General features: G+C 27.4%; 1 protein-coding gene across 1 annotated transcript in view; it reads right to left on the reverse strand.

Moving 5' to 3' along the window:
• The window catches only part of LOC111685096, a 68,978-nt gene extending 60,212 nt beyond the window's left edge, over nt 1–8,766 (reverse strand). Inside the window, exon 1 of the mRNA XM_046956656.1 lies at nt 8,277–8,766. The gene's annotated coding sequence lies outside the window, so the exon portion shown is untranslated. The remainder of the gene's footprint in view (nt 1–8,276) is intronic.
• Nucleotides 8,767–12,500: the final 3,734 nt, after the last annotated feature.

A 12,500-nucleotide genomic window follows, 5' to 3' on the forward strand; every position in this document is an offset into this window, starting at 1 on the left:
TTCTATAATATTGAACCTAGAAACATGTTATTAAGTTCGTATATCCCGGATTAAGTGAGAACCAGTAAAAGGGGACTTCTTGGTACTTTTTCGTTCTTCAAAAGGTAAAAAAGGCTTTAAACACATCATGGTGAAGGGTATATAAGATTCGGCACAGCCGAATATAGAACTCTTAATTGTTTTTAACTAAAGTTTCCACTCCATATTATTTCCCATAAAGTTTCCATTTCTTTTTTTTACTGATTAAATTTTTTGTATAAATATTAAATAACATTATTAACAGTTTCGTAGAAAATAAATATTTATTTATAAATTGAACTTTGTTGCAATATTTTAACAAGAAACGAACAAAAAAAATTATCATAAATGAGAAGTAAAAAAAAAGTCATCTAAAATATATTAATAAAAAAAAGAAACAACTTCCCTAAGGACACTAAGCTAAACACACCATAATAAAGTCCCTTTTGTATAATTTTTTTCTTTGTATAAAAGGGAGAGAAAAAAATGCTAAACGAGAAAAAGAAAGAGGCGTAATGAATTTAAAACTTATGAAAAAACAAAAACTTTAGTTTAAAGTAAAATCAACAAATGGTTATTTTTATATATTTCTTATTTTTTTGTAATTTGTACTTGAAATTAATACATATTGTTTAAAGAAAAAATAGCTTTATTGATGTTGTTTTGTTTTAGGAAATAATAGCCTAGTAGAAAACATTTTTTTCATAATTTCTACACATTGCCCTTCGTAATTTTTCTATTCAAATTAAAGGTTCTGCTTGTAAATACATGGAACAAAATTTATGGGACGCTCTATGAATATGCAGTAGAAAACAAAATAATACAAATTTCCATTTTTTTCTACATAAGTCTCCTTTCGTATGTATAAATGTTGTAGTATGAAAATGAAAAGTACATAATTACAGTTATTACTAAAAATGAAAATGAATTTATTATAACGTAAATTTGTTTTTTGTTTCTGGCTATTTTGGGTAATTTTGTTTGCCAGACCAAAAAAGAAAATGTTTATAAAAATATAAGAAAACCATAAAGAACAAGAAATATTTATTAAATATTTACAAAATTGAAGACATGTTATATTAACTGTAAAAGTTAAAGTTTATTTTTAGTATTATACAAATAAGTGTGTTTTATTAGGCTGTATCTAATTTTATATACACTTCAGTAGAAAATTACTGAATTAAATAAATTAATAATAATTTTATTAAAATATTACTTTTTTTAATCAAAAAGCCATTTACACTTTTTTTATTTATAGGGATCCTGTTTTCGTAAAGCAAAGAAAATGTATATGGCTATATTTCGACTCTGATTGGAATCGTTTTAGACATGTCCGTCTGTCTGTTCATGTGTACATGAAATCAGTTTTATATAAGTAATGTGAGTAATATATATTTTTTCATATCTACCATCAAAATAATGGTGTAATATTAATTTTGTTATTTCGTTTGTAGAAATAAGATATATTCTGGGTTCATAATAAATTCTACGGAGATCTATTTAGTCTTTTCCGATCGTCAGTCTTTCAAAAGCCACTTAGAGTCCTAATGAAAAGATAAAGAGGATGAAATAAAAAAACTGCTTAATGAATTCATTGGTATTTAAATGGGCAATATCGGTTCAAGTTTTCGGTTAGCCTCCATAAAACAAGCCATGTACGCCCGTCTGTCCATCTGTCCGTCTGTCTGTATGTTAAAAGCATGATACAGTCCGAATGAAAAGAGCTGGAGGTTGAAATTTTTCAAAATATAAGTTATACAAGAAAAATTTGAATTGCATCTACTTCTACTCTTAAAAGGAGCAGATGGGTGTCTGGTACATTTTCCAATTGCATACTTTTAAGTGGTGAAAATGTGTAACTTTTGTAAATATTTTGGACACATCTTTCAAAATAATGAGATACCTGTTTTGTACTTTTTTTAAGTTCAATCCTTTTTAGATGTAAAAGCTAGAAAACTGTATTTTTGGTACTTTGTGGCACATCAAGAAAACTTTCTCAATTTATTGATGTGTTCTATTGTTATTTAATCAAATTATTTGCTATTTCTTTGGGGAACGGGACATTTAATCTTATTTTGAAATCATTGAGATAATTTTTATAAAACTTGAAAAATGATTTATTAACTCACACAAAAAAAAAAGTATTTTTATTATTCTGGAACTCGGGTACTAGGGAACGAAAGGATCGAATTCGGGTAAATTGTTTGTACTTTTTGAAAGCATAATCTGGAACAAATGAACGAAGATTTCAGTTGTATGAGTTATATATGTGTTGTATAGATTGTACTCTTTCTATTAGAACTTTCCACAAACGTAGAATTTATTCCAGTATTTCATCATTAATTTTACGCTATATAAAAATGCGAGTACAGCGATGATAATCGTTGATATAAACATGTCTTATATGAACAGACATATTCAGACAGACGGACAGATATACTGATGGACGGACATTAACAGATCGAGCAAAATATATATAAATTTGTGCCTCTATGTCCAATATGTCAATGTACTTATTGCAAATGGAATGATAAAATCAATATACCCCCTATCTACGACGAATAAAAAACCTCTTATGTATTTGCAAGAGAAAATCTTCAATATTTTAACTAACTTGCTTTCGATATTATTTCTATACTGAATAAACAAAATCGGGTTTTAAAACAAGTAGGAAAGTATAGTCGGGCATGACCGACCATATAATACCCTCCACCATGAGTATATTTTTAAAATTTTTACTTTTTATAAAATTTTTATTTTTTATAAAGAAAGTTTTATGTTGAATATTACCAATAATTCCAAAATATTTCATTGCGATACAAATGGTTACAAGTCAATTTTAGAGGTTTAAGTCATTTTTTGAAGGGGGGTTTGTATGGGGGCTAGGGTCAAATATAGGCCAATCCAGCTCGAGTACTTCAACAAAGTGCTTGTACACGGACCGGACATGTACAAAAATTGCTACCTGAGTTCTTCATAGAGGAGTTCAGGGGCGCATGGTAGACCGTCTCTAGTCTACCCAGTGGATGAAAAAGACCACCGTGAGATAAGGCCATCAAGGCAGGTGCTCACGTTAATCTTTCGACATTCATGTCAGTTACTTCATATTAAAATTTCTCCAGCTACAGTCTGGATCTGATACCATACAATACTACATCTAAATATGTAGTCCTACATGACTATTCACTACATTAACCGACTGTTTGGTGTGAATTTTGGACTATAAATAGACTTCTAATGGTGGTTAATATAAATACTCTACACCACTATAGTGGCAAGGTTTTCATGACTTTCTACTGATAAGTAGTAGGGTATTCAAATGATTAATCGTCGATCGGTTAATCGAGCAATTTATATACGATTAATCGCTCGAATAAATGAAAATTGACAAATTTCAAAAACCGAGTAATTTATATCATTCAACCGATTAAGAAAAACTTATTATGTAACAGTAAAATTACTGTATAATATGAACAAAATTCAATATTTTTATAATAAATTCACCTTCTGTACTAATTTCTTAATTACTTTTCTATAGTGAAGAATATTTATTGGAGATCCAGAATATATATACTTTATAGGGTCGGAAAATTATATTATAGAAATTACAAACGGAATGACAAACTTATATATACCCTTCTCACGAAGGTGAAGGGTATAATAGCTGGGTGTTGGAAATGTAAATATTGTAAATAAATTTAAAACCAAGTAAGATAGTAAAGACGAGAGTGGTTGATCATATGATACCCTACACACTAAAGCTTCAACATTTTCTTGTTTCCGATATATTTAAGCAATTTATGGATGAAAAAGTAATTTCTGAAAGAGATAAGGAAAAAAATATGAACCGATATTGTTCATAGCGAAATTCATTTTGGATTCAAATCATTTTCTGACTGAGACTTTGCATAAGAGCTAGGTTCAAACAAGGTCCGATCTTTATAAAATTTGACAAGATCATTAAGGCTTGTATACAACTGAATTAAGCTGCTTTTTATCGGGATACACAAAAGCTCTTCTCGATGGTTTCTGTTGATGGAAGCTATGTTTTATAATAGACGGATTTTAATAAATTGGTTCAAAAGTAGCAAAAATGTCAAATTTCATCCAACAATCTTGAAAATTGCGATCAATACTTCACGCATAAGCGTTACTTGGACAGCCAGCCAGACGGAAGGACGGACATGGCTTAATTGATTCGCAAAAGGATTCTTAGCTGATTAGTACGTTGAACGTTATAAATGTAATTAACCCTCCCCACATATAAAATAGATACAACAGTATTCAATTATTCGAGTTTTTGTCTTATTCTGTTTATTCAATAATCAGATAAATCAAAATTATTCGGTAAATCGACAAGTGGATATTTTCTCTTAATAATAGTATTTCTTTTTTAAGTACAATAATTTTCTTCCTATAACAAACAAAATTATAATTTCCAACTTCTTTTAAGTTTTTTTTTTCAAATAATAGAAAAATATGCAATTTATGCATTTATAACAAAATATGCAAAAATATGCAACAACAAATCGATATCATTTTGTAGCAAATTTTTTAGATTTTTAGATTTATCAACATATTCTAGTATTCATACGTTCCAATGAACTACACTATAACTATGTATTGCTGAAAAACTTATTAGCAGGGAAAGGATTTCTATGCAAATACATTTTTTTAGTCAGTAACTCAAAACACCTTTTTACTAATTTGCTTTTCGAATCAAAGAATTTGCTACAAAATGACATTTGTTGTTGCATATTTTTGCATATTTTGTTATAAATATTTTGATTTAAATTGCATATATTGTGCATATATCCAACATTTTTATTGTTTTTTAAAAAAAATTTTACATATTTAGATTTTTTTTACATAAATATCAAATAATTTTGATTTAACAACAAAATACTAGATTCTATGAAATACAATTTTTTATAATTTTATTTAATTTTCAAAACCACAATAGGGCGCAAAGTATTTTGATATATTTTTCACATTTATAGTGCATATTTTCCCACTTTATAGTGCATATTATAAGCGCATATTTTTAATTTTTTAGTGCATGAAAATCCTTGCCATGGTTATTAGCAATACTTAATACAAAACTGGATAGATATCATTATTTTGAAGATTTCTTTTCAAAAATCTGAAATGTTTCTGCATGAACCAATTCTAGAAGTATGTTAATCAGAACAACTTATAATAATGTTTCTAAAGTATTGTTATAAAAATTATCCAATAAATATTTTGCATTATAAAAAAGTAATTAAGCAATTAATACAGAAAGTACATTTTTTATAAAAATATTGAATTTTGTATAAGATTCATAGTGACATCATTGATAAATAATAAGTTTTTCTAAATCGGTTAATGGATATAAATTATTTGTTTTATTCATTTTTTGAAATTTGACAATTTTTATTTATTCTAGCGATTAAAAATTGATCGATTAACTGAAAAAGTTGTTTGAATAAACTAATAGATACCTACTTTTTTTGGCAGAATTAAAGTTAAGTAAGATTTTGAAGTAAATTCAATATATACCATAAGATGTGTATGAATGTATTAAGAAGTGTTTAGTTTAATATTTATTACAGTACTCCGGTAGTTTTTGAACATATAAAGTCATTTTTCTGTCATTATACACAGTTGCAGCTGAAGTTCTTCTTACTTCCAATGGAGGACACAATGCCGGATGGACGGACGGACGTAGCTAAATCGACTCAGAAAGCGGTTCTATGCCGATTTATGTTGTGTATAAGACGAATATTTTTGCGTGTTACAAACATCACCACAAACCCAATATACCCTATAAATATTTGTCCAAATAATAAAGTAAAGAAATCTTTAAGGGAACAAAACAACTGTCTCTTTAAGTAGTCAATTAAAACAAGTAAGGGTGTTATATTAAACTACAATTACGATGGAAACATATCTTCAGACATTACATTCCTATTTCGAATTTTAAGCTAAATTCTTTATAAGTAAAAATTTATCGACAATTCGATATTGAGAGTATTATTTGGTAAACAGAAAATATATTCACACATTTTCCACATATCAGTCTTTAAGATCACGCGACTGTATATGATTTTTTACCCGAAATATACAATTTAGGCTGATAAGACTAGGTATACGTGATTTAAATTTCTAGGATTTCGAAAAATACATTACAAAATAAACACTTGAATAGTGGACCTATCTTAACGTTACCGAAATAAATCAGAATCATTTTCAGAGTTGATTGAACTATGTCCATCTGTTCGCAATTTGTATGATTTGATAAAATTTGGCACATTCGCTTTTTTGGTCAGTATGGTTTAAATCCGCCTATAATTTTACCTCGTCCACTTTCTTATTCTGTGTAAGCAAATTTTTAACACCATATTTGTAAATACCTTTTTAAGTACTGATTTGTAAGAATTTGCCTTTAACATTACCACCGTGTTAAAATAATGAGTTAAAATGCTAATGAAGAAGTGGTAAAAAGAACACAATTAAACTATGAAATATGGGAAAACTTTTCTAAAACCTTTACATACACATATTCTTTAGTTATACCCTACACCACTATAGTGGGGAGGGTATTATACGTTTGTGCTGATGTTTGTAACATACAAAAATATTGGTCCAATACTCACCTTAAAGTATACCGATCGACTCAGAATCATTTTCTGAGATTAAGACATGTCCGTCCGTCTGTCCGGCTGGCTGTTCATGTAAACCTTGTGCGCAAGGTACAGGCCGAAATTTTCAAGATAATTTGATGAAATTTGGACCAAGCATGTTTTTTGGCACAGGGACGAAGCCTATTGAAAATGGTTGAAATCGGTCCATTATTTTACCTAGCCCCCATACAACCGTACCTCCCGATTTGAACTTTTTATGCCATAATTACGTCAAATATTCTATTATCTCTCTAAAAATTGGCATAAATAAGTTTTACATAAGTATTTATGACACTGCAGATTTTCGTAAGGATCGGCCCTTATTTGACCCTAGCCCCCATACAAACCCCCCTTCAAAAAATGTCTTAAAAGTCTAAAATTGACTTGTAACCATTTGTATCGTAATGAAACTCAACAAAACTAACTGTTATTTAAAAATATATCCTTTTCCCAAATTTACCGAGAATCGGCCCAATTTGACCTATATAAAGCCTTATATAGAAATTTTAGTTTTTTTATCAATAAATTGCTTAAATATTTTGAAAAGTATTCAACATAAAAGTTTCTTTATAAAAAGTAAACATTTTAAAAATATACTCATGGTGTTGGGTATTATATGGTCGGCCATGCCCGACTATACTTTCCAACTTGTTTTTAATTGTGTGAGACCATGAACCAATAAAAATTAAGATTTTTATTAGTTAAAGATTTTTCAACTTTTTCAATTTTATGTTTTTTAAAATGTTTTTAATTGCAAGCGGATTTAATTTTTTTGATCGGTGTTGTCATAAATTTCATTTGTCATGTCCAGATTTTGGATGCCATATATTCAGCAATTTTTATTTGTGGTGTACAAATTTGCTTCCCAACAGCCCTAAAATCACCTAAGTTTTTTATATTTCTAATTTTAAAACTATCAATTCAATGAAATCAGCATAAATTCAACATTGTGAAATATGCAAATTTTGAACTACTCATAGAAAAATCATGTAATCTTTAAAAAACATGTGTAAGCATGCTCTCTGGCTTACAAATCTGCTTCCAAGAAAGCACATTTTTTGGCTGGGAAGTTAATTGATAAATGCGTTACTACAATTACACTTCCCAATAACTTCCAAAAAAAGAACATAGAAATTACTTCCTGAGAATGACTTCAGATGTAGTGAGTTTGGAATCAAATAAAAAAAACATCCCTCCTGTGACAAGCTTGTGTTAAAATCATCACTTCTTCAGGTATCTTTCAGTACTTCCATGGAGTAAATTATAATTCTTTTTTGCTTCTTTGGTATATTTTGCTAGGGCAATATTCACCAAGATCACATAATACACTTACATACAAAAGTTGCTTAGAAATGAAAATTTTTTAACATTAACTTTTTTCAGCTTAAACAAAAAAATCAGGCTATTAAGTTTTAACCCTTAAACGTGAATATATTTTTATATTCATATATAAACTGAATATAGTTCTAATGATAATTCTAAAGAAAATTTAAAGGTTAAATGTAGTCAACATATAAATATAGACATTTTTTAATGCAATAAATTAAAAAAATATATTTATTTAATAAAATAATGATATAAATTTTTATTTACCATAATTAATCATTTATTTTTGCAATCCTTCAAAAGCCATTAGCCATTAATGTTGGTTCAAATAGAAAACCACAAAAAAAAACATACACCTAAAGCCGAGAACAATAAATATGGCAAACAGTTGGTTTCAGTTGTTAAACACAAAAACCAGCGAAAAAATGCCAGCAATTGAAACAAAAAAAATAAACAACGTTTAACTAAAGTTTTATAAAACCGCACACACTATATTGTTTTAAACGTTTATATAATCAATGGTTTTTCAAGCTAAAATTATTAAGATAAATGAACGAATTATTATGATTAATGGCAAATTTTATACAAAAAAAGGGGTGCCATCGTTAAGGAAAACAGCACGTGTTTGTTGGGTTTTCTATAAATATTTCATTATAAACATTTCATTATAAACATTTCATTTAATTTTTTTATTTAACAAAATTTATTGTTTTTATAAATATTTTCTTTTTTAATATGATTTATTTTTATATTTTGTTTTAAGGAAATTTTCCAAATAGTTTTATTTATGGGAATTTGTTATTGTATTGAAGGGATTTCATTGAATTTTGTTATTTTAATTTTGTTTTTATAATTATGTTATTGTTGTTCTTGTTGTTGTTGTTTTTCTATACACATACTTTTGGTATTTTGTTAAATGTTGTAAACATTTAAGTTTGATTGCTGTTTTTGTTATATTTCGATTTGTTATTGTTATTATTGTGGTTGTAGTTGTTGGATTTTGTTTCTGTATAATAAATTATAAGTTGTCACGCACTTAACGGTAGTTTCATTCATAATTTATGCATTTGTATTTGTCAAAATGTATTAGAAGCCAAAAAACACATCAAATACAAGTTGTGCCAGAGTTCACACACTCATCCTGTTTGCACACTTACACACAGATACACGCACTCATTTAACTTGCGTTTTTTTACTTATACACCCACATAAATGTAGGAAACCAGCATGGTACTCACAATAATATTTATACTCTATAAAAACTGCAGGCTATTATTTAGTTTTTAAAACCTTTTTAATGCTTAGAAGAGAAAATTTTAAATTATTTCTTTTATTATTTTCTTTTTTAAAGGTTTATATAATTTTATTTATTTAAAATTTTTCATTTTTTATTATGCAAATTAAATTTTTTACATTTGCTTATTTATTATCCTTTTTCTTAAAGTTTCTTTCACTATATACATACGTTAGCGTTTGTATTTGGATTAACAACCGTACGGCCCGAATATCGTTAAACGACTGAAAAGCTTTTTACTCTCCTACAATTTTACCTGGTTTTGCTTAAGTTTTACATGCAAAAACTCTCACACATTTAACTAAAAACGAATCCTTACGATTTGTTGTTATTTAAAATATTTAACGATTTCTTTAGTTTATAACGTTAATAACGTTAAAAGCTTTTTTAACTTAATCTCTTGTTTACAGTTAATCAAAACTCTATATCTCTTTTTTATTCCTGTACTCTCTTTCTCTTCATACAATTCATTCAAAAGGACTGGTAGTTTGTTGTAGTTGTTGTTTGGCTTTACATTAGTATTATTGCGTAGGTCATATCCTTATTACTTGCAGTTGTTTTGTATATAATTTTTGTTTTTATTCAAGTTTTTGTCTCAAGAGACAAAAAGCTGTTTTCGACTTTTTGCTCTTTTTCTGCGTAAATGTATGTTTTTTTGTGTTGCTTAAAATATCGTAATTGTTTTGTTATTTAACATGGTTAAATAATATACACAATGGTTAGGTTACAAAAAATTTTTATAAAATATTTATAAATTTTCATAAATTCTAATATTAAAACATAAATTGTAAACAACAAAGCTTTAGCATAAACTTTAAAATGATACTTCTTAATGAAACCTATATTCTTTAAACAAATCTTATGAAACGTATATCAATATGTTTTATAAATAAAAGTAATTATATTTAAAAACACTTAACAAACGAAACAATTATTTATTTATCTTTTAAATGTCCCTTTAAAACGTGTCCTTTTTTTTACTCTCATAGTCCTAAGACAGCTTTTTGCCTTCTCCTTATATTATTATTAAAAAAGTTCCCTCAACTACCCCTTAATACAGGGAAATTATTAGGATAATAAACTGTTATACTTGCTTTTCAAAAAAGAGTAACTTTACTGTTCTCTTAGCCAACAAAAAAAAAGCTCTCTTTCTCTCTCTTCCTTTTAGTTTCTTCCTTAATGAGTATAAACATGTTACTTTATGAGAATATCTATAAACTTTAAACGTTATTGTTATAACGTTTATGCTCTAGTTTAATGTTTTTTTATGGAATAAATGTTTATCGTTATTTGTTAGTTAGGGAAAATATTCAACTAGAATTGTAATTTGTTGATAATGATGGAAGAGTATTATTGTATTTTCGAATTTTTTCTTAAAAACTATTAATTAATTAGAAATTTATTTATATTTTTAAAATTTTTGTATTTTTATACCTACCAGCAAATATTGTTTTTGTCATTCCATAACACATTGAAATAAGCATCTAAGACACATATGTGTGTATATATTCTGAGTCCTTATTAAATACTAAGGCGATCTATCCATGTCCGTCTGTCTATCTGTTCAAAGCACTATAAAGTCCACACGGAAGTAGCTAGTGAGCAAAAATTTTGCACAAATACTTTTAGTTTATGCATTTTCTTTGGTTCTGAAAATGGGTAATATCGGTTCACGATTTCATCTAGCCCTCATATAAGGATCCCTTCAGAAAATTTTATTATCGCTCATATGGTTAAATTCTCCCATATAAAGTCCCCTTCAGAAAATGACTGAAGGGGATTAAATAAAGTTCACTTTAGAAAAAGACTTTAATACTCATAACCAGGGCAAGGATTTCTATGCAAATGCTTGTCAGTCAGTAACTGAAAATAACTTTTTACTTGTTTTCTTTTCGTATCAAAGAATTTGCTACAAAATGACATCGATTTGTTGTTGCATATTTTTGCATATTTTGTTTTAAATGCATAAATAGCATATATTTAGCATATTTTGCATATTTTTTAATTTTTATAAAATATTTTTTTATTAATATTTTTACAACAAATTTCGTATTTACATATTTAGAACTTTTTTAAATAAACATCTATAGCGGTCCATAATTGGCCCTACTTTCCAAATACAGTTCACTTCATAAAAAGACTTTAATGCTCAAAACCAGGGCAAGGATTTCTATGCAAATGCATGTTTGTAGTCAGTAACTCAAAATTACTTTTAACTTATTTTCTTTTCGTATCAAAGAATTAGCTACAAAATGGCATCGATTTGTTGTTGAATATTTTTGCATATTTTGTTTTAAATGCATAAATTGTATATTTTCTTTAAATTTCATATATTTTGCATATTTCCAACCTATTTTTAGCATATTTTAAATTTTCTAAAACATATTTTAATATATTTTTATTAATATTTTTACAGCAAATTTCGTATTTACATATTTAGAACTTTTTTAAATAAATATCAACAAATTTCAATTTAAAATTTTTATGAAATGCAATTTTACACAGTTTTATTTGATTTTTAAACACGCGGAAGATATTTTGAGTTTGAGCTACAAATTGTAACTTCTGAAATGTTGGTGCTTAAAGTATTGGTTCAGTATCAATTTCTGAGTCTGTCCATCTGTGTGTCCATATAAAAAGATAACTTGATGAAATTTTGTTCTTACATCTCTTTCACGTTCGTGATACACTAACCTTACCAAAAGATAAAATTCGGAAAAAAGACTATGACTTTAACGCTCATAGCTGGCTCAAAAATGAAAATACAGCTGTGAAATTCGACATAAACATGTTTTGTACGAAGCAAAAGATTTCTATATAAATTTATACGGATCGATCCTTAATTGACCCTGCTTCTCATATAAGGTCGCCTTCAGAAAATGACTTTAACGCTCATTACTAGTTTAAAACTTTGAAGCTTTTATTAAGGTGCTTCAAACCTATTATATACATTTAAAACTTTCGAATAAGTCTGACATTTATGTGAACATTAAGGGGATATTAATTGAATTTTACTTTTAATATACCGTCTGACACTCAAAATTATAGACGGACCGGATAATATACGACTGAAACTATATATTTAAGGGAAAAAATCTTCGTTTTTAGTTTTTCATTTCATAATCCTGTGTCCTTTCAAAAGGACTTCAAAGTTTTAAAAAGTACATTTTTCGAAAAATATTTTAAAATATTTCTAC

Source organism: Lucilia cuprina, chromosome 2 (assembly GCF_022045245.1).
Source record: "Lucilia cuprina isolate Lc7/37 chromosome 2, ASM2204524v1, whole genome shotgun sequence".
Classification (NCBI taxonomy): Eukaryota; Metazoa; Arthropoda; class Insecta; order Diptera; family Calliphoridae; genus Lucilia; species Lucilia cuprina.